Source organism: Lepisosteus platostomus, chromosome 26 (genome assembly GCF_059453375.1).
Source record: "Lepisosteus platostomus isolate fLepPlt1 chromosome 26, fLepPlt1.hap1, whole genome shotgun sequence".
Taxonomy (NCBI): Eukaryota; Metazoa; Chordata; class Actinopteri; order Semionotiformes; family Lepisosteidae; genus Lepisosteus; species Lepisosteus platostomus.
Genome location: NC_142636.1, coordinates 9,281,775 through 9,309,260, shown reverse-complemented (window position 1 = coordinate 9,309,260; position 27,486 = coordinate 9,281,775). Strand labels below are relative to the sequence as shown.

At 50.0% G+C, this 27,486-nt stretch overlaps 1 protein-coding gene across 9 annotated transcripts in view; it reads right to left on the bottom strand.

Moving 5' to 3' along the window:
• Positions 1-25,774, bottom strand: part of sema6cb (semaphorin 6Cb) — a 123,327-nt gene extending 97,553 nt beyond the window's left edge. For 4 of the 9 annotated variants that reach the window (XM_088621556.1, XM_088621555.1, XM_088621560.1 and 1 more), the window contains exons 1-2: positions 25,487-25,774; positions 4,841-4,951 (exon numbers count right to left, since the gene is read on the bottom strand). The gene's annotated coding sequence lies outside the window, so the exon portion shown is untranslated. Of the gene's footprint in view, positions 1-4,840; positions 4,952-22,733; positions 23,862-25,178; positions 25,352-25,486 lie in introns of those variants that run through there. The other 5 variants (XM_088621563.1, XM_088621564.1, XM_088621558.1 and 2 more) reach the window with 4 other exon arrangements.
• Positions 25,775-27,486: the final 1,712 nt, after the last annotated feature.

Below are 27,486 nucleotides of genomic sequence, written 5' to 3'. Positions count from 1 at the left end.
CCATTGTGGTGTTCCCACAATTCCATTAACGCTTTGCCAAGATGTTCTTTGAGAAGCTACATTTAGAGGCGCTATATAGAATAACGTTTATTATCATGCTAACAGTATGCTTTTTTAAAATTTCTGCAGCTAGCAGGGGGTGCTTTCTTATCAATGAAGTACTGAATATGGATACAGACGGATAAGCAGGGGAGATGCTGTGTCCTTAGTTATACTGCAAATTGAAGAGCAGGAATCTAAGTTTGGCGATCTGAAAAAGCAGATGCGTCTGCTCCCACTGTCAGGGAAAACGCAAGGGTAACCCATGTTGCAATGCGCTTCCTGAAACAAGTATCTCCTCTCCGTCACTCTTCCTGGGTAGACCGCAGGACAATGGTTTTGGAGTAACAGTTCAGCGCTCCAAATCAAAGCAGAGTCGCCAAACGCCGCCCAAAATGCATGAAGAGAGAAAACTCTTTAAAAAAAAGACACGTATACAAGTACAAGTTCAGAAAACAGCTCAGTGCTTTTTACAGCATAAAGCGGGGTCTTCCGAGTTTCGTTCACAAAGCATTTAGAGTAAATAACTAAATACAACAGCGCTGCCGAACACATCTCCACATCTCAACCTTTCAGCCACTTTGTTTCCTGTTCTTTCCTACAGAAGGGGAAACAAAACCCATCAGCAGCTGAACAACGTGCAAGAAATGTCACAGAAAGGTGAGTGAAGATAGCAAACGGTGCGGAACACCCGCCGCACGGCGGATCGGTGCCGCTCGCGTTAACGGGAGAGTGACGGGCCTCCGCCGTATTGCCGTGTTTATCGAAGATCTCACCCCCCCCGAATTAGTAAGGATTCATGACTAAATGGGAGGATGCGAGGCCCGAATCCCAGCTTCCCTGCATTAATGACGCCACGGTGACCAGAACACGCAGGGCAATGCACTGGTGTGGTGGCGCCACCTTACAGGGAAGCCCATAGCAGTGAGCACAGATGTGTACGTAACACTGGATAGGAACTCGAAAACAGGATAAAAAAAGTTTTTGTTAAGTATATGGGGCTTCTGAAAAACAGGACTGTCAACATACAAACAGGACCAGCTGGGTGGCCTTATTAGCAGATACTGTACTGATGTCCTATCACGGGTAGAGTCCTGCCTTGTGTTTGCAGGACAGGCTCCTGTTCCATGACCCCTGTCAGGAAGTCGCTTGTTCCCGATAATGGATGGAAACTATTTGCTGGCCCTTACCAAACTAAAGCCCTGACCTCTTTTTAAGAAACAGCTGGATGAGATCTAGCTACTGAAAAAATTAATGAGCTGGACCAAATGGGCCACAAGTCCTCTTCTTGTTTGCAACTTGAACACGGGAACCGCTTTTCATTCAAACTGTTATTTTCGCATAACTGGAAAACCCAGTGGGCTGACTCACTTCAGTAACGCGGCCAGAGCCTATTGAACACCTGCACAGTAAAGGGAAACAAATCTGTGAAACCCTGGCTGTTGCATGAGAACCCAGAACCCTCTCCCATCTTCTGGTCAGGGCCTCACTCCTCAGACTGCTGCTCAGCAGGAGAGCTCAGTTCCTCTCTAGCCTAGGCCCATTGGTTTTCGGTTCAGATCTCGCACTGCTAAAACCACCTCCTGCTACAATTCATACAAGAAGAGGATGGCCAGTGCAGAACAAAGCATCCAACAAATGCAAAAAAAACCACATACTGTATAAAGATTGCAAGTTCACATACTGCAAAAAGGAGCCAATTAAACAAGTTCTTAAGGCTCTTACCCCAGTCTCACCGTTTATGCAAGGAAGGAAAACGTAACTAGTCCCTGCAAATGAACGCAAGCGAGCATGCTCTAAGGGCGGCTCACCTGTAAGAGCAGACCCATGCCTCAGCATGGCGACTAGGGAGACTGGAGCAGGCACCGTCTTTCAGGTCCTGAATACTCGGTCATCAAGATAATGTGAACTCATTTCCTAAGCTCCACTCTGGGCTGTACAGTCTGTCCTCCCTCAAGTCCACCCTTAATTCCCCTGGTGCAGCAGTTTCTCCTGCCCCAAGATCTGCTGCGTGTCACTCAGGCGGGGGCTCACTTCAGTGGGTTCCCTGCCGTGTTATTACTTACAATACATGATTACCTGGGAGAATTACAGCTGGATCCGAAGGTCAGCACAAAAAATAAATCAGACCGAATCGAGCAGATTCTGTGATCCAAACAACAACAACAACAACAACAACAACAACAACAACAATCAACCAATCCTCTAGAGCTAATTATTAAAAGGGGAAGTGCAATGCTATTTTCCATTTTGGGGTTATGATGAATTGGCCACGATGAGTGCATTTCAAACCAAAATGAAACTACCAAGCACACGGTGCTGTGTACAACCTCCAATCTACATCACAAAAGAGACGAAGTTTCGACGCTTCAGAACGAGGCCACAAAACCTCCAATGACACAAAAGGGCCCTATTAGACCACGGGTGTTTTGCTACTATACTAGAAGTAAATATTCTCATCAAACCAACACGTACTAGGCGATGTTTTGTTAGATACTTTGCAAAAAGAGGAACCTGCCCACCAGCTAAAATACACAAATAATAATAAAACGTTAATAGGAGACTGTTTCACAGTGACTAGTGAGCAGGAAGTTCACGCCAACTCCTGCTCTCACCCGTTGACAGACCAGCAACTCAATTTGAAATTTGTGAAATGGTGCGATATCTTTAATTAATTTGAGATTTAATAACCAGTCTGAGAAATGAAAGGGCAACTGCAGTCCCAAGGACATTCCCAAAATAAAAGGAACAATAACTACCACTTCAAAAAAAAAAAACAGGGTTAATTACAACAGAGTGCTTGTCTCCCATAAGAAGAAAATCGGTGTATAAAAAGATGTGTATGCTGCACTGAAAACTTAATACAAGAAACAAAATCTACACCCTACATCCCTCCCTTAACAAACCTCAGAGGCATTACTCATGAAGTGTTTTCCAGTAAACCACGTAAATAATAATCCGGAAAAAAACTGTTAATACCTCTTGATTTGCTTGATTCGACTACAGCAGCTCTTGAGACAAGAATACTACTAAAAATATGTCCGACTTCAAAGAACTGTTTATTTATAAGGAATTCAAAACAAAATGCGACAAAGGCGTGATCATCAGTGAACCTCGGAAAGAGACGGGTATGACTCACGCCGTAACCGGGGATGAGGAAAAGTTTTTAATTAGGGCCCAGACTTTGCAACCCAGGTTGTCGGCGAACTTGCCATCCAATGAAAAGTAAGATTTCGAGATGCTTTTAAATCTGTTTTAATGGCTTTGACAACCCCTTTCTTTCCAGAAAATGGAAATGTAATCCTTAAATGTGGAAAAAAAAAAAATATATTTAAACCTGTTCGTTTAATCATCAGCAGTCCTGCACTGTAACTCTTATGCCTGATTTGGCCACATATCAAAAAGTGTGCGAGCTCACATTTCTGATGGGTTCTTGACCCCCTGCAGGGTGGCTTGCGTTTTTGTTTAAAATTAAAAACAACTGGAATCACCAATATTGTTTTTATTGTATGACTCGCGAAAGAAAAACAACTATCATCGATTCTAAAGATGAAGACTTGGCTGGTCATCAAGCGACCCGTGTGGCACGCAGCCGGCCCGCAGCTCTCACTCTGTGGCCATGTGACCGGTGGAACTGCGCTCCGCCTGGCACACAGCAAGTTAGAGAAAGGAGCACCCTGCTGCGCCCCGCCAACGTCACCGCCAGCGCACAGAGGGGCGCAGGAGCCGTCATTTGCCGAGAAGCCGAGAGTCCCCACTGGGAGAGCGCCGTTAAATTGGGAGTTCTGGTCGCCGCCCGCAAGAGGCATGGGCCCGGACTCGAACCCGTGACAACCAGGCCACCGAGCTCAGCCAGTGCGCCGTGGCAGAACCTTCACTGGTGATGCCACTCGGGAGCCACGCGCAGGAAAATCATTTCAGAACCCAAGGCTGTGCTAACCATCCAGAGGGGTCCCGTTCAATCCCTTCATGGCTTCACTCCGAGCTGACATACGGGCCAGTGGCTGGCAGCCCTGCCCCTCAAGTGCCAGGTTCCAGCAGCCGCTTGAGGCATCTTCCCACTCACACCTCGTTAAGACCAGGAAAAACCAGCAGAATGGGCTTTTATTCCGGTCGATTGGTTCAATTAAGTCACGAGGATGCGAGAGGGCACAAAAACCCTGAACGAAGGCAGCGCTCCAAAGCCGGGGCTGTAGGCCCTTCATATCGTTGCGTTAGACAGGCAGGCACTCTTCATGCTACATGCCCTCGGCCTGCTTGAAACCTGGCGCGCTTGGAGCAGCTTGCCTCCTCGAAATCTGGGCTGGCATCCAGCGCGCGTCACACGGGGGAAAGCACTTTGGCTGGGGATGGAGAGGGGCTGTTGGGGGGGGGGGGGGGGTCTCGGCCTTGCCCCCTGTAAGCGTGGGGACACAGCGGGCAAGGGTCATGCGGTGTCAGCTTGGATCTGTGCTATTCTGGACGACAGCCAAGGACTCTACCCGGCACCTAAGCTGGGGTGTTGGAGGAATGCTTGTCAACCTGTCCCCGGAACAAAAACGAATGCTAAACAAAAACTTCAAACGCCTCACTTTAACCAAATGTGTCGCTTGTGCTTTCAAGAGCGCAACCTGTACCGCTGTGCGTCAGCTGTGGGTCGCACAGCCTCTAGATCCTGAAGTTCGTTAAACGATGACAGGCACTGTGGGAGGGGGAATGCATGAACAGCACAAGAGCAATACGCAAAGCTGCAGGACAGAGCAGGAAGGAAGGGTTAATCATGGGGCCCCTCCCCTCCTGAAACCCCAGCCAGACCTCTTACCTTGGCTTCAGATCACACAGCCTATTATACTGCAGGGTCGCAGTCAGCTGATCCAGACAAAAGGCCTAATCGGATTCAGGGCGATCAGTGTATTTAATTCCCCGCCACAACCTAAAGGGGGGGGAAAAAAAAGAACAGTAATGAGATTCTGCACCAAGTGTGGCCCAAACATACATGGACTAAACTTAGCAAATCTGCTCTCAATTTAAGCCCATTCTGCACACTAGCTCTTAGCCCGAACTGGAGACCTTCACAGGCCAACGCAATGCCGCAAATTCGCCTGCTTCCCCCCACCCTCTCCGCCAACGGCTCTGCTGTCACAGCCGTTTGCCGTCACATTCAGCTGTCTTTTTGTTTATTAAACTCCCAGCAGCACCAGCCTGGATGGGACGCTCATCCCCTTTCACGCCCCGCTCCTCCTCGCAGGGCCCGCGCGCCACAGCGGCGCTGGGGACAGGACGACGCCCGCGGCCGACACGGTGCGCCTCGGTGGCTTGAGGACTTTATCCGGAGGCAGGTACCGTAGATGCGCAACATGAGGCCGGCTGAAAAACTTGTGTCCGTGCCAAAGTCTCATCGAATAAGTAAAGCACCCCTTCCCCCCAGAACTCATGCAAACTCATGCATCTGGAGGGCAAAAGTTTGAACCGACAGAAAGGAGGAAATCCAGGAGCGTACACTGGCAGCACAGTAAACCTCACCAATGATGCCTTGGCTTTTCCAAAGCATGCTCATGCCCTCAGGTCACTTAGCCTTAAGAACAGCCATCAAATCCTTCAACGAGTCTCATGATACAGGAATCACATCCTCCTCAACATCCGCGTCTTTCGAAAGGCAGGAAAAGCCATCCTGCTCTCCGACGGGCTTCACTGCACTCCTCCTCAGCCCACAGTATCAAAGCGGTCATTTGAGGAGAAAGAGAAACTGAATAACGCTCTCGCTCGGGAGACTGGATCGGGATAAGCTGGGAGATGTTTGGAGAAATAAATCTTGCTGTGCATTAACCGCACAGCTTTGCTGAAGCCTGTTGGAACGCGTCAGTCGGGGTTTATTAAAGCGCTGTGCCCCTCAGCCACTTTCTCCTCTCCTCCTATCTCTTTCTCCGCGGAATGAGAAAAACAAAGGAAGCTTGCCTGAACAGAGAACATGAAAGTTTAATCTTTCCCTTTTCTGCCTTGGTAAAAACGCAAGTAGCACTGTATCTCGCCATCTCCATCTCTTGGAATCAAGTTTGCATATCTAATCATGCCTGTCCTAGCTTGATGTGGTGAATTTTGGAAGGCATTCTAGCAGATTTTACCATGTTTGTTTTGACATTGTTTCCCCCCAGTTGGCATCACCCTCTACCATATGTCACTGGGCTAAGCCGCCCTTGACAGCTCCTTTATCCTGATCTTACTGGGCTGTATCACACTGTACTGTGCTTTTACACTGATCTCACTGGGCTGTATTACACTGTACTGTGCTTTTACCCCAATTTTACTGGGCCTTACTGCACTGTACTGTGCAGTAAACATTTATAAGGGTGTAGAGCCCAAATTCTTCCTTAAGCACCATGACATGTGAAGATGTCATGTACTATATTTCTTGAATACAGATTTAAAAAAAATATCGCTTTTACGTACTTTGGCTGCAACTTGATAAATCATTTTGCAATCCAGCTCATGCACCCCTGATATAATTAAACTGTGTGCAACCGTTTCATCTTCACAAACTTGGTTAGGTTCATGGGTCTTGAGACCTCAAGCCTGCTCTGCTCTGGACTTAACCCAAAGCAAACCTTTTTCTTCACGAACCAGGAAACTGGGAAGGGGTCGGGGGGAGGAAATTGATTCCTCTTTCCCAGTCTAACTGCACAGGCAGGCAAAACCCACAGGCAGAGGAAAAGCCTAGAGATGCAGATTGAACAGAAAGATGTTCTCCAGTGACCCAATGAGACGAGGAGGAGAAATCCTCAAAGAGGCTGGGATCAATATTAACCCAACTGCACCTGCCTCAAAACCAGGCGGTTCTCCAATTTCCACAATAAAGATGGGTAATGACCACCAAGTACAAGTTTGAAGATTAAAGTGTTTCGTTCTTATCCAAGATAGCCTTGCCACAACGTTAAAAATATTAAACTCTAATATTGCACAGTGTCTTGTTTAATAAGAAAGTTACAGCGAACATCAACATCTTTACAACAGGAACAAGTAAAGGTTTATTCCATGCTGGAGAGACAAGAACACAAACAACGTTTCGTTGCGTGACACACCTGAAGAAGGCTCCAGACAAAACGTTGTGTCGGCTTTTTTCTCTTTTCAGAATGGAAAGAACCTTGTTCCTTTGCAGCCTAGACACACGGACCTGTCTTTATGACGGTATATCGATGCTCCGATTAACGTTGCACTTCTGTGGTTCGCAGTTGTATGTAGTAGACAGTGGACAATGCAGACTATTCCTCGAGTTTCTCTCCGTTTCAGGAGGGAAGCCTTGGATTCAGATCCGACATCAACCACTCGCCATTCAGGGCAAGAAACTCTGAAGGATTTAAAAATAGCTCCTGTCCCGAGAAGTCTGCAAAACCAGAGGTGCTGCGCATTTGCGGGGATGGGCGGACTGTCAAAAATAAGGATTTCTCCTGATCATTTCAAGAGGCCAGATGTATCCAACTGCCCTTCTCCCTTCCCCTCCTCTGTACTTTTCTGCTCACTCTGGTAACCCTCACCAAAACAGTAAAACCGCCGTTATAAAAAGGTTGCGCAATGAGCAGGAATGAACTGGGGGCCACAAATCGCTACAAACCTGGGGTCAGAGCACACGAAATGCAGGAATTTAGCAACACGAAACTCACTGCAGAATTCAGTCTGTGTGTCAGTCTCTCTCTAGCTGTATGTGGAAAAAAAATACAGAACTTGCCGGAAGCAAGCAGAGAGCTATTTCACTTTGTTTGGCTTAAGCTCCACTCACCCCATAAGGCCCACATGTTGATCATGGACTGTTCAGTTCAGTTTTATCTGTATAGTGCTTTTTACAATGGACATTGTCACAAAACAGCTTCACAGATTTCTGGGCCTGAACCCCCAGTGAGCGAGCCTAAGACGACAGTGGCAAGGAAAAACTCCCCGAGATTAAAATAGGAAGAAATCAAGGCACAAAAGGGAGAGTCTATCCTCCTCTGGGCTTATGGCTTTCTTAAAAGGCAGTGGTTAGCTGCCAATACTACAATTTGACATGGAGGACAGTTCGTGATCTTTAGATACTTGGAATATTAATCCAACAAACCTGACAGGAAGCCCAATATGACTTCATTTTTTTTATCTGGTAAGCAGCACAACAGGACTAATTTGGCATTCAAAGCACGCACCCCGCCTGATGAGCATTTTCAAAAATGCAAAAATCCAGATCCAGATTCTTCAGGAGTTGCGTGACTGTTGTCGTGGGCAGAATAGTTTTCGTCTGAGCTCAACTTTTTTTTTTTGTTGGTTGTTGTTGTCGTTGAGTGAAACGTTGGATCCCTTTCCCAGAATTCAAATTGTTCCCAAATGGTACGGAGCACAGTTTTTGTTTTAAGAGCGCTGCTTTGGAGAACAAATTAGGGTGCGTGTATTTATAGTAGTCCTTAATGGATTTTTTAAATGTTTTTTTCAAGATTGATTAGAGTGTGGAAAGATAAAAATCTTTGGTTTTCAGAGCAAGTCAGCTGAGAGATCTAACAAGTACTAACGGCGTCTTTGAAAAATCATGACTGATGGCCCATGCATAGCATACAGTACTACTTAATCAAGTCCCATTCGTCTGAGGTTTACATGAGTGGGTGAAAAAGCAAACTTCTACTACGACAGGATGACGTGCAACCCTGCACGTACAGTACAGGACCATGCCATCCAAGACTCATCAAATCGAGGAGGAAAACTCCACTCTAGACAGTGGAAACGTAATGCCCGCCTCTCGTATCTCAGCCAGAGACCACTGGACATCAGAGCTCTGTACGACAACAATGCACCCATGCACACCCCGTTCTGTTCTTGGCCATTACAGGGCACAGCAACCGGTACCACACCACTACCAACACAGCAACAGCATCGATTCTAAAGCTTTAAAATCTGAGCCCCAGAGGGGGGTGGTAGCAGTCCAGTTAATCGCCCACGATTCCGAGATGGAAAGACTTCACTGCTCTGCAGTCCGGAACAAAGCAACTCAGGGTTGAAACGGCATGCAGTATTAAGCACAAGTGGGATAAAGGGTCTATCAGAACCCTAATCAGATCAACAGACAGAACCTGTAAAAAAGCGTTTTTACAGGGTCGCTTTTATTCCTTCATTTTAAACCTGGAAGAAAAAAGCACAATGAGAGTGCTTGATGGCTACTTTCAAAAGTCTACCTAGTGGGTGGTGTTGCTCAATAATCACAACGCAATCGACACTCAATCCCTTCGGATTTGCTTGGAATAGAACCGTACTGTACTAAGAATGCGCTTGGGTTCTGAGAGGAGTTCACTTTTCTTTGGCAGAGACTTAACAAATCCCATTCGGTTTTTCTTGTGGATAGCGGTATTGTTCTGCAGCTCCCCACATTATTATTCTTCCCTTGCAAATGTATTTTATTGTATTTGCCTGGAACAGTTTGTTTCCTCTGTGCCTACACTGCATATTAAACTTTCTACCCAATATAAGCCCCCCCTGCATAAGGAAATCTGCCAGACAGGTACACAGTATCATAATGTGACACATTCTCCCATGAAAGTTCCCTACTGAATCCTTTCTTATGCCGTCACGGAGAAAAAGGAATCTAATTCCCTTGCCTTTGGTGTGGTGGAGATACCTTAGTCTCAGCCCGCCCGATGGACTGAATGCCATCCTCTTATCTGTAACTGCTCTTCATGACCTTGTCCTGGTCTCTTCTACGCCAGCGCAGACCGAATACGCAATAGAGACGGATCCTCCGAGGGCCCTCGGGGTAAGAGGGCCACAGCTGGTGTCCCTGCTGGCCACTACGCCAGCTTCCACTTCTTTGCTCCCGGATCCAAGACTGACCGAGACTAGGCTAGACCTCGAGTCGGACTGAAACGCACAGGAAGCGGCGTGGAGAAGGAACAGCAGAACCCCACACGCAGGGCATGAGAAACGGGTGAATGTACGGATAAAAGAATTAGTGAACTTGAGACCACTCCCAGGGTCTGTCCTCATCCATTTCATCCGGCGATTCAGAACCAGGCAGATTGGAAGCAGACTAGCCAGAGCTAAACGTCAGATTAATCCAAGACATCCCGCTGTGGTTCGGCAACCTCCCCACCTCAATTCTTCACCCTCCCCCACTGCCCAGTGTAGTTCCAAATCTCGGGTGATTGGATGCTCTTAATCCTAGACCCCATTCAGATCCACGCTGCTGTGAGAACTGTTCTGTAGACGTTCAGATTGGCAAGCAAACAAAAACAGTGGCAAACGGGTTACTTGGGAGTCTTTTTTTTTTTTAAACAAGTTAACAACTTTTTTTTATAAAAAGATAATGTTGCTTTTTTTAGCTGACTGGAAATCATCCTCATGAAAACTCCATTTAAAAAAAAAAGAGCAAACCTAACGGGGAGAGGCTGTAACTGTGACAGACTGGATTCATTTCTATTGGGTTGGGTCAGCGCTGGGCAAGGCCATGCCAAGCAGGGCCTGATGCAGAAGGGTGACGGATCTGTATTGCAAGTGCGGAAGCACAGAGGGGTGTGGGAGTGGACCGCTCTGCTAATTTTTATGCACAGTGCCTCATCTGACAACCCCCCCCCCCAGCAATTCAGAAAACAGAAACCAGATGCTCTCTGGAAAGGGCTGACGCTGACAGCTTCTCAGAGAGATCAGGGCTTGTCCCGGCCTGGGGGCAACGCACACGTGGCTGCCAGACCCTCTGCTCCTGCCGATTAAGAGCAGGTATGCGTGTGGGTGGCGTTTCGGCGGTAGCGAGGGCGAGCTAGAACGCGCACGCTGAGGATCCGAGTCAAAACAGAGGGGTAAGAAACAGCTTTTCTGGTTCTCGGCTCGTTTCAAGACACTCCCCCTCCTCGTCCCCCTGAGCCACAGAGGGATGGCACAATTCTCTGGACCTTTTAAGGTCGACAAAGCCACGACCTTTAACCTTTCCTGCCAGTGTTGCTTGTTTTTTTTGGAAAGGAGAGTTCCATCAGACCTGGAAGAATCACCTCAGGTTATAAGATTCTTGGATATTTTGCACCACACTGTACCAGAAAGAATGGGAAATGATAAGTGCAATTAACTGTGTTCTGCTGCAATCGAGCCACTTACTAGCTTTCCATCTCGCGACAAAACATTGTCAGATTAGCATGAGTAAAACTGCAGACACTGTGGCAAACCCTCTGGCACAAAATGGAGGAGCCTCAAACACCCAGTGACCACAACGTATGGATCACCCAGGGACTGAGGGAAAGGTAGCAAAGGAGACCAACGTTTACACAACTGTGGGAAAACACAGCAGGGATGCATGGATGAGATTGTGGGCGGAGAAGAAAAAAAAAAAAGACTTTCATTTCCCTGCAGCCTGATACGGTGTCAGTTTTTATGCTCGGCTGGTTGTTGTGTCAACTGTACTGAATAAGCAGAAATGCAGCACGTCTGACTTTAAGATGTCAGCTATTTACATATAGCAGGGTTTTGCACATTTACTCAGCACAAGACAACAAGCATGAAATCTCCAGCTCAGCTTTATAAGAGTATAGTAAACTACAGTAGCTCAGACTCCTGTGCATAGGGATTCTGCCAGACAGCAATGCAAAACTTGGAGCCGGTAAGATTGCTGCATAATCAGGAGTCGGATTTAAAACCCTGATGTTGCCATGATGATGTAGTGGAGAAAGCTGGACAAGCCAAAAATAATTAAAAACATTTTTTCCCTCCCCCAAACGAAGAAGAAAGCAGGGCAAATACTTCTCTGTGCAGAGAAACAAACAAAAAAAGAAAACCCATCTATGCAGTTAATGAAGATTATCCCAGGGTAACTGGCAAGAAACGAATGGTGGCCAACCTACCCCCAAAATTATTACAATTATTTCCAGTTAATTAGGGCCCCAATCTTGGCACACGTCTTCATTAACCACCAGCAAGCAGCATGCACTCCAAAAAGGACAGAATTCACACAATTCAGGTGCTGGAGCAGGGGAGCGATGAATCAGGCTGGGGAAGAAGTCATTAAAGGCCACAAACCCCAGGGAGAAGAGAAGCCAATCTGCAGCCTTGTTCCCTCTCGTACACCTGCCGCACGACGCTGGCGTGTGGGCGTGACGGGAGATTTATCAAAGAAAGGGCACAAGCGGTGTGCATTCTCACCACTCCCCAGGCAGAATGCATTACAGTAATTTAACGCAGCGCAGAGTAGATCTGATTAGCGATGCCTGTACTGGGGGCAGCAGGATACAAAAAAAAGAAACAGGAGCACAAAAGGACAGTTTGTACAATCCAGTCACACATTCTGCATGGATTAAGATCACCTCTCCAGTGACTGATAAAGACATTAATGCCAACAGTTAATTAAGAAGAATAATCAAAAGGGTGTGGGGGGGGTGTCCTTCACAACTGTTCCTCTTTAACCTTGGTTTGGGATTGCTCGCCGACTGAAACGCTTGATATAATTTAATGTGATCGTGCCTTCTGTTCCAGCGGGCCCCCTCTCTATTATTACCAAAGTGCTAAAGGAAAATCTGACGGGATTAATCCATTAACGCCCCAATAATGGCAGCTGACAAACAAAGCCAGAACACTTAATGGATCCCCTAGCCCTCCTGCGGCAAAGAGCAGTCAGCCACTTAAACGCACAGCGCGATTCCTCTCTACACTTGCACGGGACATCTCAAGCACGGAATACAGACTCCAACTTGAGGGGGCTATCCTGTAACTCTCTTAAAAGGCCAAGGTTTTACAACGCTTCCTGCAAAAGTACTTAAAGTACTTTATACAACTTGCCACACTTTTAAATCCGTTTCTCCTGCATTACTTAAATCTAAAAACGTTTTTGCAGCTCAATATTGGTATTGATCCAGCATACCTAATCGATTAGATGAACATTCCTGAACACTGGGGAAGAAATCAAGGCAGGGGAAGCATATTAGGGCTGGCTGGCTGGCTTCAACTTCCCCTCCGACAGGCTTTAGAAGAATGCGCAGCAGCAATATGCGCCCCATGGAAACCATTACCGGGTTACTTGAGAACCTGTGATTTTTTTCCACCCCCTTCCACCCGAGATTTTGGCTGCAGGAGCGATTCATGAAGCGTGTGTGAGCTAAAGTTACAGCAAAATCCGCAAGCCCCACATCACGAGACAGACAAACAAGTAAGAAGGAGGAGAATCGCTGCTGTACACAAATTTCTCAGAGGCCTGTGCCTGCGCTCGTTGACGGAGGCGCGCAGGCAAGCCTGCACATGGTTAAACCCGACACTCCCTCACTCCTGTCGGAACGAGGGGGAGAGGGGGCACAAGCTGGTGAACTGCCAAGGTCAAGCCTTGTACATGACACGACCTTACACTGACTGCCTTGCCTTTCGCTGAAGGACTTAAAAATAGCTCCTGTCCCAAGAAGCTTGCAAATTCAGAGGCGGTGTGCATTTGGCGGGGGGGGGGGGTGACAATGTCAAAAATAAGGATTTTTCCTGCTCATTTCAAGAGGCCAGATGTATCCAACTGCCCTTCTCCCTTCCCCTCCTCTGTACTTTACTGCTCACTCTGGTAACCCTCACCAAAACAGTAAAACCGTCGTTATAAAAGGTTGCGCAATGGGAAGGAATGAACTGGGGGCCACAAATCACTATAAACCTGAGGTCAGAGCACTCGAAATGCAGGAATTTAGCAATCCTGCAAATCTCTGCTTCTGAAAACGTATCCCCGTTTCTTCATTTTCTGCTTACTGTTATCTTGGAGAGCTACGAAGTCTTTTTCCTTACAAAAACAACACGACTAAGCGGCCGACTGAGAAGAACGACCCCCTTCATGCCTTCAGATCGAGATACTGTACACAGCCCTTCGTGCATTTAATGTAATTAAATACCACAGGCGCTGAGGAAAACCAAAAATATATGTGCATCTACGTGGCCAGACTGCTGGCACTGCTGAGCTGAAAATGGGATGAAAGAACAAAACATCTCAACCATTCTGCGCAAGCCTACGGAAACAAAATATTTAAGCCATGCCACAAACGCAAAATTCATAAGCAGTCCTAAATATAGCAAGGCTTTTGTCACGAAACAGAGTCCAAATGTTTTCTCCGACGGCTGCCAAATTCTCAGCCCCACTGTTTTGCTGGTTAACTATCTGTGAGAAACTTTTGTGGTTTGAGACCCTCCCCCCCCCAAGTCGGTCCAACAGGCCCGTGCACTTCCATGTGCTAAGAAAGGAATTCTGTATCCCTCGTCTTTTCCAAGAACAACAGACCCCCCCCCTCCCCAAGCTCCTCTACATGAGCATTCGTGGAAAAAAAAATTGGCAAGCATGATTCAAAACCTACGACACGTACTGTACAGTAACGGATAAAGACGCACACTGAACAGGCAGATCGGACAAAAATAAATATTGCTGCCACCTCCACTTGCCCCTGCCCCCGCAGAAAACGTTTCTACATGGCTGGTATCACCCCACCACCAACACCACCACACAAATACACTGTGATGTTTGTGACTGCTCTCTTTTGTGCACTTTGCTGTTATCTGCGTTTCACAGGAGTCCGCGCCTGTTTGCCAGAGCTCTTTAGAACAGAAGCTCCCTGAAATGAGATTTTCACAGTGATGAAGAAAATAAAAGATCATGAACACTTACTATAAGGCCTACAGATCTAAATCCAACATGCTTAGTTCCAGCGCCTAAAAGTTTACTATAGAGTGCTGACAGAAGCACCTTTTGCGACCACGGACCAAAACTTTAAACTACTGACAAAAAAAAAAGCCTTTTAATTTACCTCAAGGTCTGGGGAAAAAGAAATTAAATGATGCACATTGTGCCCGAATGAGAGCAGAAAACCCCATTAGAAATCCAGAGGCCTGACACAGAGAGAGTCCCAAGAGAGGTTAGATAATTACAGGCCCTGACACTTACATGCCCACCATGAAATACTGACTGGTAATAAAATTTAATACACACATGAAAATGGAAATGGTTTAGGCTTCATACCAGGAATACTAATCTCTTCCCTTAACAGGGAGCATAGACTGGACCAATTAAGAAGTCTGACCTATTTCTACCATCACAAAATGGTCAAAACCAATATTTGATGGCTGGTACCCAGCAGATGAGCGGCAAACTTATTGGCCTTTACTCCCAAATCCAAACGGGACAGGATGGACCGGCCACTGCCAATCTGTGTGCAGCTTTTACTGTACTTCAGCTAAAGCAAAAAGAGCTGACCGAGCATAACAGAAAAATAAATATGCCAAAGGTAACAGAAACTGCTAGCTGCTCTCCTCAAGTGTGTCACTCATGGGTCTCAACAGTGACCACAAAACCACAAATATACCCCTACACACACACACACTTGTATTTCTATACTTGTCAGGGCCTCTCATTGACTCTTGCTCTATGTTTATGTACTATTCTACACTCTGCCAAAACTAAGCCCCATAGAGGGTGAAAACAGACCCGAAACAAACCGTTTCAGGACTCTCACATTTTAAAGACGATGCTATTCGTGCAACAGCTGCCCTGTTGACACCTTGCAGTGCCCGGTTCTTGGCAGCTGCCACTCTGCGAGGACATGCGCTCGCATCTGGTCCTCTGAAATGTAGCGCACCCGCATGCACGCACGCATCACTGTCGCACACCGAGCGCGAAGAGGCACAGCCGACGCAGCTTAAACACGAGCTGCATCTCTCCTGGCATTAACACATGACCCTCGCCTGCACCACAGAGCTTCCTGTACCAGTACTTCCTGAACAGGAGCTCTGCGACCTCCGTTTAATCACCAAGGTGCCTGACCTCGTCTGGGGGATCCGCCGCCAGTCAGTCGCCTTCCATTTTTTTTTACAAATCGAGATGCTCCCGACGGGAGAACTGGATCACGTGGTGACACGTTGGAGAAATAAAAAAAACGATTTCAAAAACACAGAGAGTGGATGTGGTACTTGTAGCCAGCTGGATGAGAATGCAGCTCTTTCTATATTCAAGCTCTTCTCCATTCCTGCATTTTCGCAAACGAACACAGTCGTTAGCCGTCCTGAAATGGTCCAACTTTCTGAAACTTAAATTCGCAAAACCTGAAGTCTCACGCGCTCAACACTGAAGAGATTCAGTTATCACCACCCCATCAGCAAAGGTGATTTGCTTGACTTAGAATAATAGAACATCTGGCACACAGTGCTGGCTACCATACAAGAGCCCAGCAGCCCAGCACACTTGGCACTACGCAAAACCACTCGCTCCCTTTATTTCCACCCCCACAACACTAAGAATTCCTCTCTTTGGCAACACCAATTCTTTTTCCCACTGGAGCCCCTTCAAAGGTGTCAGTACCTCTGGCAAGACCTGAAGGGGCTCGGTTCTTTACTCATCACTGCAGGAAGCAATCGCAGTGATAAGAAACCCGACAGCTCCCTGCCAAATTCTCTCTCTCACCTCTCACGGTGTAAGAGAACTTGCACATCCAAGGATTCTGTGTAACAACTCCATTGTGCCAAAGGCCTCGTAGTAATAGCTGGTGATTAAGACTGTTAAATCAGAACACACGGAACGTGTACTGCAAGACAGAGGTTGCCGGATTTTTCCTCCGGAAAAAAATGGCACAGTGGCAAAAACGCCAGGGCCGTTACCCCACAGCTCCACGGTCCCGGGTTCGAAGTAGCACCATCTGTGAGGAGCCAGTGCACGACTCCCTCTCTTCACGACGATGTTCTACAGGATGTGCATGCTAGATAGGACTGGAATCCTATTCCGGCTACGTCCTGTGGCAGCGGGGGCAACCGGTTCATGCAGCAGGCTTGTCCAGCGCCTTGTAAGGCCTGCGCGTGCTGGGCAATCCGACGTGCCAGGCCGGTTCTTGGGCTGGACCGCATCTCCACTCTCTACTACATGCTTAAGTGCCCCCCCCCCGAACCCTGCGAGGAGGTTTTTTTTAAAAGCTAAGCAGTGTCCACCCTTGCTCCCTTGAGCTCTCTGACCAAAATAAGAACGCGGGACGGAAGAGGTTAAGAAAGAAGCACAAAAAAAAAACCCAGCAGGGTGACTGGAAGGAGAACCGAAGTCTATTCCGCAGGCGTCATTGTCCTCTGCTCAGCAATGGGAGGTTATTTCAGGGCTTATTACCTTGAGACCATTAGGAAAGACACAGTCATCGGCGGCGGCTATGAGCATCGCGTAATTTAAGACGAAACTACGGCGCGGCGGAAATTGGAAATAAAATTACACCCTTGCCTTAATGCATCATTACCCATGCTAACCGACCAGCAGGTCTATCGCACCAGAGGTGCCAAGGATACAATCTTACAAAGCTGAAACGCCCCAGCAACAGCCCCAGCTCCAAAAGTAATTTAGCTGCTATCAGGCCTCGTATTGCCAAACCGGACTTGTATACGTCGCATACAAAGCCAACTAATGAACAGGGGAGAGAAAGCAAGATCAAGATGGGGAAATCCTCCTCCCTATCCCTAACATCACGCTCTTGAGAACAGCTGCTACAGGAACACTCAATTACCTCTCTGAAGCAACAGCACAGGAGCGATGCACGGTATATCATGGCGTTTTTAAAGCTCGTTTCCCCAGACGAGTTACAGGGTTTTACCTAACCGCTCCATCAACAGAACTTCCCTACGGCCGGATCCTGAATTATTTAACTGATAATTAGCAGGATCGATATAATCCTTCAGGCGCCTCCTGTGCCGAAGTCCACACTGGACCGTGCCCAGCAAACCCGCTACATCGTCGGGGGCGTGGATCAGAAATGCTGAGCTCTACACAGAGAGGCCAGGGAATGGAACAACCCCACTCCTGCAACCCCAGATCATGGAGAACTTTGACTAAATTATTTGGACCAATAATTATAGCTTAATTTGTACAACTGGACCCGTCTGCCAGGCTTATAGATGACTGATAAACCAACTGGACCGGGACTACAGAACTCCAGTTTCTCCTCCAGCTGGAGGAACCACCTATTGACAACAGTGCTCCGAGTTTGTGCCTCTCATTCCTGTTCCTTTGTTATTAATGTACTGTACTGGTATACCATTTAATATGAACAAGGCAGGTCAAACATCCCCTATTTAAAATAAGCTGCTTAAGATCACGTGAGGAAAACATTCTTTATTTGCTCTGAAACTTTTAAATCAATCAACCCCCCCCCCCCCCCCCCCCCCATGTGTGACGTAACACATGTGGGACTGAAGAGATGAAGATCCTGCTGTGTACTGTATATAACTCATGCCTTTGGGGTCAGGGACCAGTCTGGCGATTCTGTGTGCGTTTCCCTGGCCCCTCTGGAGCTGCATGCGTGATGTGGAGGTGTGAGCAGCAGGCAGGACTGCAGATGGCGACTGGGGTGGGAGGAGAGGATACCAGCAATAGTGGAGGAATCTGCCATGAGCTCCAAGTCCTGGGCCCTGAGGCCCACACATTCCAGCCTTGCTTAATTAGGTGATTGAAGCCTTAATTGAACTGCGCCTCTGGATCACTCGCCCGTTCCTTCTTTCTCCTCAAAAGCTTGGAAGTTTATGTTAGTTACAAAATACAGCAGTTCCAAGTCAACTTCCAACATTTTAAGAGCTGAAAACAACCTATCATTCTAAATGAACCCTTTCAATAAACTGGTTAACGGTTCAATTTGTTAATCAAAAGCTCGGCTGGAACACAAACCCGCTGGTTTGTGAGCCTCTGGGAACAGGACTGGGAACCCTAGAGCACAGAATGAGCACCAACACCTGCTCAGTCATCAGCTCAAGAAACATTTCGGGATTTTCTCGATGCTGGGGCAATGCTGGAAGTATTCCATTCACGCAATCGGAGACAAAAGCATTTATCTTGCGGAGGCGCTGAGCTTGAGACAACAACAACAACAAAAAAAAAAGATCAACGTGGACTTAAGAGATTCTGGAAAGCTAATTAACCTCCACAATGTCAAAGACTGTAATTGTCAGGTGTGAACGTGCGTGTATGTTTCAAAATAATGAAATGATAACCAACGAGGAATTGTTAAGCAATATAAAAATTGCTGCTCACACAAACGGTCATTTGTTTTTCTGTACAAACACGGGACCTAAAGAATGTGCCAGAAAAAGGCACAGGCACTAATTTTAGTAGCTATGATAAAGGCTTTTTGAAAAAAAAAAAGACTACTGTCGTAGGCCACACTGAGCAATCTTGAGCTTTAGAGTGAACTTAATTAGACCCTTGAGCATGTGAACTTTTTCTAATTAACAGCTGTCTCGTTAAAGCCCAGGCCTGACTAATTAAGCCGCCCCTACAAAAGCGGAGAGTATCTGTTATTATAAGCTCGATTTCCTCGTTCTCTTTCTCCTCTCGATACGCCACCCAAAAGACCTCTCCGCACTTCCACCGACAAAGGAAACGCAAAGAGACGAGTGGCGTGTTTCCCGACGTGACCCGCTCGTTAATTACCACAAGATCCCCGGTCGGATAAATGTCTCCTCGCCTCCGACGCGAGAAAAAGCTCACAGAGGCCCTCATGAGAGGCTGACTCCACGAGCACGGGGGCCGCCTGTGTACCTGCCGTTTCGTGTGAAATTAAGAGCCGACATCAGGCACGAGTGTTCGCTCGGCCTCGCTCCGTTTGTGAACAACCTGGCGTCAGACTCAGACTGAAACTATGGGGGGGGAGAGAACCCAGCGATGTCTCAGCTCTGAGAACGCAGGCGACAGCAGCCAGGCTCTTGAGCCACCAGGCTCCGGCACCGCGGAGCGACCCCTCGACCTCTCCGCGCCGCCGGCCCCTCTGACCCCGGGCGCGGCGAGCAGGCCGGCGGACGAGCAGGGCCCCAGCTCAGGCCGGACGCCAGGCGGGCTCTCGGGCGCCTCGCAGGTCGTGAAGAGCCGGGACGGGGTCTAGAGGCGCGGCTCTTCTTCCCCGAGGCCCACGGCACGCTATCGGGGCCCGCGGGCCGAACCGGGCCCCCGCCGGCCGAGCAACCCATCACCCAGCACTGATCTCGAGATTAGTCGAGCGGCGTTTCTTGTCCGAGGGAACTCGGTCGGGGCCTTCGCTGCCAAACAGGGGCCCTACAGCAGGGACGAGATTGCAAAGAGGCTCAGCCCCCCCCAGCCATATTCTACCAAGAAGAAAAACACATTTCTGAAGCGTGCCCATGACCAGGGTCATGCGCTAGGATCTTCCTCTTCCTCAACAAAAAAGAAGAGGAAGAGGAAGAGGAAGAGAGAGAGAGAGAATCGCGCTCAGACAACGACTCCCGCGGCCCGTCTCCTCCCCCCCCACATTCCCTGGAATAGATGCAAAGTCCCTCATTATCCGGGGCCGCTCTCCCTAAGCCCATCCATATTCAAGAGCAGCAGCAGCAGCAGGCACCTCTCCCCTGCCCCCGGCGCAGCGAGAGCGCGGACAGGACCCGGCCGTACGGGTGCCTTGTGAGGAGCCGAGGCGGTTTCTCGCCAGGCCAGAGGACTGGGGGGGGGTTTGTGGAGATGTGGGCGCCTCCCGGTCCCCTCTTTCAGGAACTTCGCTCTCAGCAGGAGGAGGAGGAGGAGGAGGAAGGGGGGGGGGGGGGGGGGGGGGGAGAGAGAGAAAGAGAAGATGGTGTTGGTGGGGGGGGGGCACACGCCAGACATTTCCACAGGAACAAAGCCGACCTTGACCTTGGGAAGTCGCCTCTCCTGGCTCCAGGCCGCGCTGAGGGAACCAGCGGGGGGCAAGAGGACAGGGCACTGGCTCTCCCCGACACTGTAACACGAAGGCTCTGCGCTCAGACCCCTCGCAGGCCCCAGCGACGGTCGGACATGCACACCCATCGGCCCACAGACGCGTTGACGCGGGGCGACCTGGGCTGAAGCCTTTAAACAGCGCCGGGGTGCGAACGGGCGGCTCCGTCACCATGCTGGGGGGGGGCACGAGCCGCTCTCACGGAGAAGGCTGGCGGAGAGCTCCGCTTTTAAAAGAGAGCTTGATAGGGGGGGGGACTTGACAGCCGAACGGAGAGTGTGCATTGGCACACAGCGACCCGGGGGGTGCTGAGCTCGGGCGTGCGATTTTCCGGGGAGACGCCCCCCCCCCCTCCTCTCTGTCTCTGTGCTTCAGTTCTCGCAGGGCTGCGAGCGAGCGAGCGAGCGGGCGCGCGGGCGTTCGAACACCTCCCGGAGGAGCGCGTGCCGCGACCGCAACGCCGAAGAACGTCTAACTGCCCGCGCGCTTTTCCGGGTTCTGACGAAATCTGTTCGTCAGTTTTATATATAATATATACATTCAAAAATCTCACTTATATTTTTATTCCTGTTTTGAAATGAAGCACGCGACGAAGTACACGTTCACGCTTAGGACGTGAAAAAATACAAATACAGTAATAATTGTAGTCAGATTTACGGGGCCATTTTAATGGTGTCGAAACAGGACTCTAATTCCTCTGACTATTAAGGCCCTGTAAGAATTAAAACAATGACAACCGACACCAAAATGTTTTTTTTCCCCCCAAACGGCGCGACCTCCTTCATTTCAGGCTAACAAAAACGACGAGGCACCGGAATAAACAAGGTTAAATTAATTTGCAAAACACTCCAAGACTCGTCAAGAGAGAGAAACGAGCGGGTTCCTTCTTGTTTTGTACAATATAAACTTACCTCAAAATGCCTCACTCTCCTCTGGCGAAATGTTCGTTTACTGTTATCAGCTCAGTGCGTTTCCCGTCCACACTTGGTCGATAAACGCGAAATAAAACGTAGGATAAAAAAAAAACACACGCAGAAACAACGCCTGAGAATACAGTTTTAAAACAAAACGTTTAACGTATTCAGCGAGACCTCCTCCTGCTTTACCTTTTAAAAATGGTGGTGCGGTGAATTAAAAACAAAACGAAAATAAAACACTGTGGGGCCGGTGCCAGAATGCGAATGAAGCAATTAACGTTTCTTAATTAAATTCCGGTGACACGTCCCGCCCGCCTGGCACGCCGAGGCCCGACGGCGCGCGCTCGGCTCTACTCCAGCGCGAGGGAGTGTTGTTGTCGTCGCGCGCGCCGTACGCACTGCTGCAGGAAGTTTTTCAGACTAATGAGACCCCGTTAACGCGGAATCGATTACTTCAGAACTACGAACACAACCACCAAAAAAAAAAAGGCTTCCGACGCCCCTGAGGCGCTCGTCTTTTGACTGCTTTACAAGCGTTTCGGATTAGAAGGTCCGCTGTTCAGCCGCTTGCCTGCAGACACAAGCGCCGGAGAACCACCAGTAAAAGAACCGAGACGCCGTTACCGATATGTGCCACTACCAAAGCGCAATGGTGAGGATATTATTTACTCATGTTCCTTCTTGGGTAAATAAGATGAGGGAAAGTACCAGCGCCGAGCTGCGGTTCCGAGACAGTCCTGCAACATCAGCCCTCCACGCTGAAGACTCGTGGTGCCTGATGTCACCGCAGCACACGGAGAAAAACAAGCACAATATTGAATATTACATGACGGGTTTCATGCACACACGTCCATAAATACCCGACAGAGCGGATAAACGCCCCTTTTCGTTTTTCAGAGGTTGCCAGGTACCGAAAGTGACACGGACCGCTGCATGAGCTGGTTCGGGAACTGCGAGGGAGAGTCTATTGTTTAGGACGCTTGGGACTCACTGTCCTTACAGTTCATCAGCAGAGCCCCTGGGTCCCGGGGTGACGGCTCCCCTCTGTGGCCCAGTCGCCCCTGACATCCTCGGCGATGTCACCGGAGTACGGGGGAAGAGGCAAGAGGAACTCGTCGTACAAAGCGCGCATGAGCCTCACCTGTAACACCTCCCGTGCCTGTCTGCCGCGAGCAACGCGAGACGAGCCACAGGGTAACTCTGGAAGCGTGCGCGAGCGGGACCCCTCGGCCGAGCACCTCCAGCGCGCGGACCGCGTCTGTAGAGTCGGGTTCAGCAGCCACGCGAGCTCGCGAGCACAGGGCAGCGGAACTTTCAACCCTGGGGGGGGCACATTAATTAAAAACACTCCCCCGTGGGGCGCGGTCCGGGCGATCCCGGTCAATCAGCAGGTGGATACAGGACGAAATGCAAACAAGCAAAGCCGGACTCGAGCGCGAGGGAGCGGCGAGTTGAAGGTTTAGGAATCGCGTTTCGAAACATCGGGTGTTCTTACTGCACCGGCGGGACACCGGGTCGTATAAATCGGCGCATCTTTTAAGTCGCTTTGCACAGAAGCTTTAGACAAATGAATAGCAACAACGAGCTAATTGCAATGCAATTAAGACAGAACAGCACGCGCTGCAACAGTTTCCACCTGTGCTGGGGGCGAAGCCGCACCAACTACACGTCAGGTCGGACTGAGAGGCAGAAGCGGAGAATATATTAAAAGTAAATATCACTCGCTCCTCGGAGTATTTGCAGACGCCAGAGTCTGCGCCGGGCACATCTCTCGGGGAGAGCTACAGCCTTGAGAGATCCGATGTCGGTCTTCCACTACAATAACCTACCAGCGCAGGAACAACCCCTCTCTAACACCGGGGCGACCAGGGGTCCTTCAGCCACAGCGTGCGGGAATATACTAATAAATCAGGTTCTCTCTCACGGGCGACACTGTCAGCGGCTGCAAGATGCTGTTGTGATGATCATGAACAGTGCTCGCCAGGAAAGATCGGTAGAGCATCGAGTGCTCAGTAAACTACAAAAAAGGGCAAGATACGCGTTTTTCTTTGTTAAATCACCTCAAACTTTTAAGCGGTTTGGGGCTTGTCAAATGTCTTCTTGCCAATGAGCACTGCCTTGTAATGAATGACTCCACTACACGGGGAGGCTGCGGGTTCTAAGGAGAGACGACACGACAGTGACCGAGACCAGCGTGACTCGCGCAGCCACAACAAAGGGTTTCAGGGGCCCGAGACAGAATCGTACAGATCTGCACATCTGTCCAAGGTACGCGGCGCAATCTCACGCGTCCGTGCAAGCGCTGAACTTTTGAAGAGGAAGCCGATGAAAAGCTTGTGATCATGTCATTCGTAGTCATTGTCATTATTGTATTGTCATATTGTATTGTCATACGTAGTCGTAGTCATTCATAGTCTTTCACGAGGAAGGCGCAGGGCAACCAGCGTCTCCGTTTCCAGACCGGAATCCGCTCGTTTGAAAGCACATCATGCACAACCGTCTGCGAGCGCCCGAAATGTAGGCTGTCCACAGGGTGCGAGGTGGCACTGAATCCAGCAATCGTGACCCCCTTGCCGGAACACGTCTCGTACGATCGCACGATCGGCTCAGGGGACGGTCCCCGTGTCCTGCTGTTGTCAGACCGTTTTCCGGCCAAATGACCGCTCGCAACCCGAAGCAGAAGCCGTCGAGAGACGGCGAGGGTATCGAGGTGGTGTCTTTCCTCAGGCTGCATCAAGCGATCTCGAACGCGCGACCTCCGCCGGCACACACCTGTCTCCCGGCGGGCCGGCGGCGCGATGACCGCAGACAGGAGCCGCTGTTTAAAACAAGTTCCGTGGTGTGGGGGGGAAGGAGCACGCCGTCTTCACAGCGCTGAACACAGAGAAGCCACTGGGGCGCGGGGCATCGCTGGCGAACGCCGGAGAAACTGCAGCTCAGCCCAGTGCCGACCAGGAAGCGCTCGGCAGTGCCCTTGCCTGCGCAGGGAAACGGGACTGGGCGATATCGCGGTTTAGCAACAAAGCGTATCTGCAAACTAGGGAGATGAAATGCAATTTTGGCACCTAAGGCTAATTAAAGCTGATCTCGCTGCAACGCGCTCCGTGAACTAACTTTCTGCTTTCCCGGAGAAGACGCCGTGGTGATCGTGCATTTCACCCCGAAACCCCGAACGCCGCTTCTCCCCTGATTAAGGTGCCGCGGAGCCCGGCAACACCCGGAGACACGACGAAGGAGCACGACCCGGGGGATCCAACAAGCCCCCCGTCCCCGGAGAAGCACGTTCATTTAGGAAACATCATCATCCGACAGCCACAGCGATGGAAGTTCAGGGGGGACCGGCGAAGCAATTATGCGATCGCGAACACCAGCGCGGACAGCGACTGGCTTGCAATACCCGTGCAGTCCTTGCCAAGAGGGATACGGGGACATTTTATAAGACGATAAAATAACTACAAGTCCAGCAACTTGCGAAATCCGGACCCCGCGCGCTCGCCAGACCGCATCGGTGGTAAAAGTCTCGTGTTTGTTTCTCGGTGTTACTCAGTGGGGCTCCTCCGGCGAGCGCGGACAGGCAGTGCCGTACCTGCGCCGGCAGACCCCGTCAGGTACGAAGCCAGGAGCAAGGGTGTTTATTTACCCCCCAGTCCCGGAATCAAGAAACAAACAAAAAAAAAAACTCCTGCCGTGTTGTACACTACAGTCCTCAAACCCTGTGCAGTTACAGCAGCAGCAGCAACAACACTACAAGTTCTCCTCCGGTCGTGGCTCTCAGGGATCAACGACAACAAATCTGAAGGCACACCCCCCGCATGCCCCCCAAAACCTGAGAGCAGCCACCGGGGGGAGGCGAAGTGACCCCACGCAGTTCGCAGGGGGAGAAGCCTCACTCACCTAGCCCGAGCTGACGGATCCGTCGGCGGAGAGTTCTCCTCCGATCCCAGCCAAACAATCCAGCGTTCCCGTCTCCACATATGCACAACAACAGCGGTGATGATGATGATGATGATGATAATAATAATTAAAAAGCCGCACCCGCGAAACAAGGTTCGAGTCGGCTGTTCTGGGCGCTGGGGTTGTAATCCTTTGCAAGCGAACGACTGCGCACCGAGCGCGCCGCTGGTTTCCAGAGCTCGGCTCGCTCGCTGGCTCGCGGCTGGAGCGACACCGGAGGGGGGGGGGGCGGCGCGCGCCCCGCTCCGCGGACACGCCCCCCCCCCCCTCCCTGACGCGCGCGCGGGCGGCTCGCCCGGCCAATAGCAGCTCGCCGGCGACCGCCCCCTCTTCTCTCAACCCCGCCTGCCATTAACCCTTCAGGTCACCTTCGCTCCCGTCGAGTTCTGTTTCCAGACGAAGCGCCCCGTCTCGGCGCCACTGCTCTGCCCGGCGCAAAGGGGGCAGTAAGGCGTCAGCGGCAGGACCAGGCCGGGGAAGAAGGGATCAGTCGCACCTGGGCTAAAGGGCTGACGGACAGCTCGGCTTTGGAAGCGCCGCAGCTACTGTCATTCCAAAACACAGCGAGGCTTTATATCAAAGAGCAGCTTGGAGAAGAAGGAGAAAAAAAAACAACAACCCGTTTTCATTTCATCTGTTGCCAATTTTGTTTTCCCCCCGTTTTTCCGTCTCGTTTTGTTTTCCAGTTCGCGATAATTCTTCTGATGCGACTTGAGGTTTTCGCTGGATCTGAAGTACAAAGCGTCTCGCTTCCCTGTGAATCGAGGCGCTATCACAGGGACGCCAAGCATTCATTCCGCTGCCAGTTTGTAGAGCAAAAAAAACACAAAACAAAACAAAAACAGAAACGAAGGCAAACTTTCAACACGAGGGCCTCGAGCCACGCCGTGACAATCCCGTCAGGGCAGCTGGTTCCGATCCACAGACCCCGAACCAGGCCCGCCACCCTCACGCCCCGCTTCGGGCAAGGGGGCCCGTGAGCGAGCGATCAGACTGGCGCCGACTCCATGCACGTTAGCCAGGCAGGTGCAGTGAATGTTAAAGCCGCGCTCATGTTAAATAATCCCAGCCCTGATCACGCCAAGCCCCGCTCCTCACCGCAGAGCATGCTGGGGATCGACAGTGCCAACGATCAGCACTTCGACTTCACCCCAGACCCGGCTGCTTTGCCCCGCCAGTCATCCGCTGGACTGGACCAGCCGGGCCAGCAACGCCAATCTGTCACTTTCGAATGATCTTTGCCACTTGATAAAAAACCAGGTCCTCGGTACAGCACCTCATCCCCAGGGATACACCCGGTTGGCAGTGCATTTTCTGGTCCGGTCGCTTCCTGGTAGTGCAGCTTACGGCGCCTATCGAACATCAGCCTGCCGAGCTTCCAGGTGTGGGTGAGGTCAGGCAGGAGGAGGGCAGAGGTGCTGTTGTTAATGCACCACACTGTCAGGAGAACAGGTACATTCAGCCATCTTCTCACCACCTGATCCAGTTCAGGGTCACTGGGAAGCCAGAGCCTATCCCAGCAAGCACCGGGCACAAGGAATCGACTGTAATTACTAGAGGGATTAGTGAAGCACTGGAGCTTCCAGTCCATTACAGGATTTGCACATAAACAGCAGTTTAATTGTTTAATTAACATGGCAATTAATTGAGCCATCTAATTAAACAGTGGCCATATCAAGTAATTGGTATCTGAATGAATTTGAAGGTTGGGTGTCTTGTCTATCCAGAGTGTTAAAGGATAAATCCCCCCCACCCCCATAACTGCCAGCAGCTACATCACCCTGCAACTCGCAGCTGGCAGCCCACTAAAACAAAGCAGGTGTGAGCCTGGCCAGTGCCTGGATGGGAGACCTCCTGGGAAAGCTAAGGTTGCTGCTGGAAAAGGTGTTAGAGGGAGCAGTGGGGGGCGCTCACCCTGCGGTCTGTGTGGGTCCTAATGC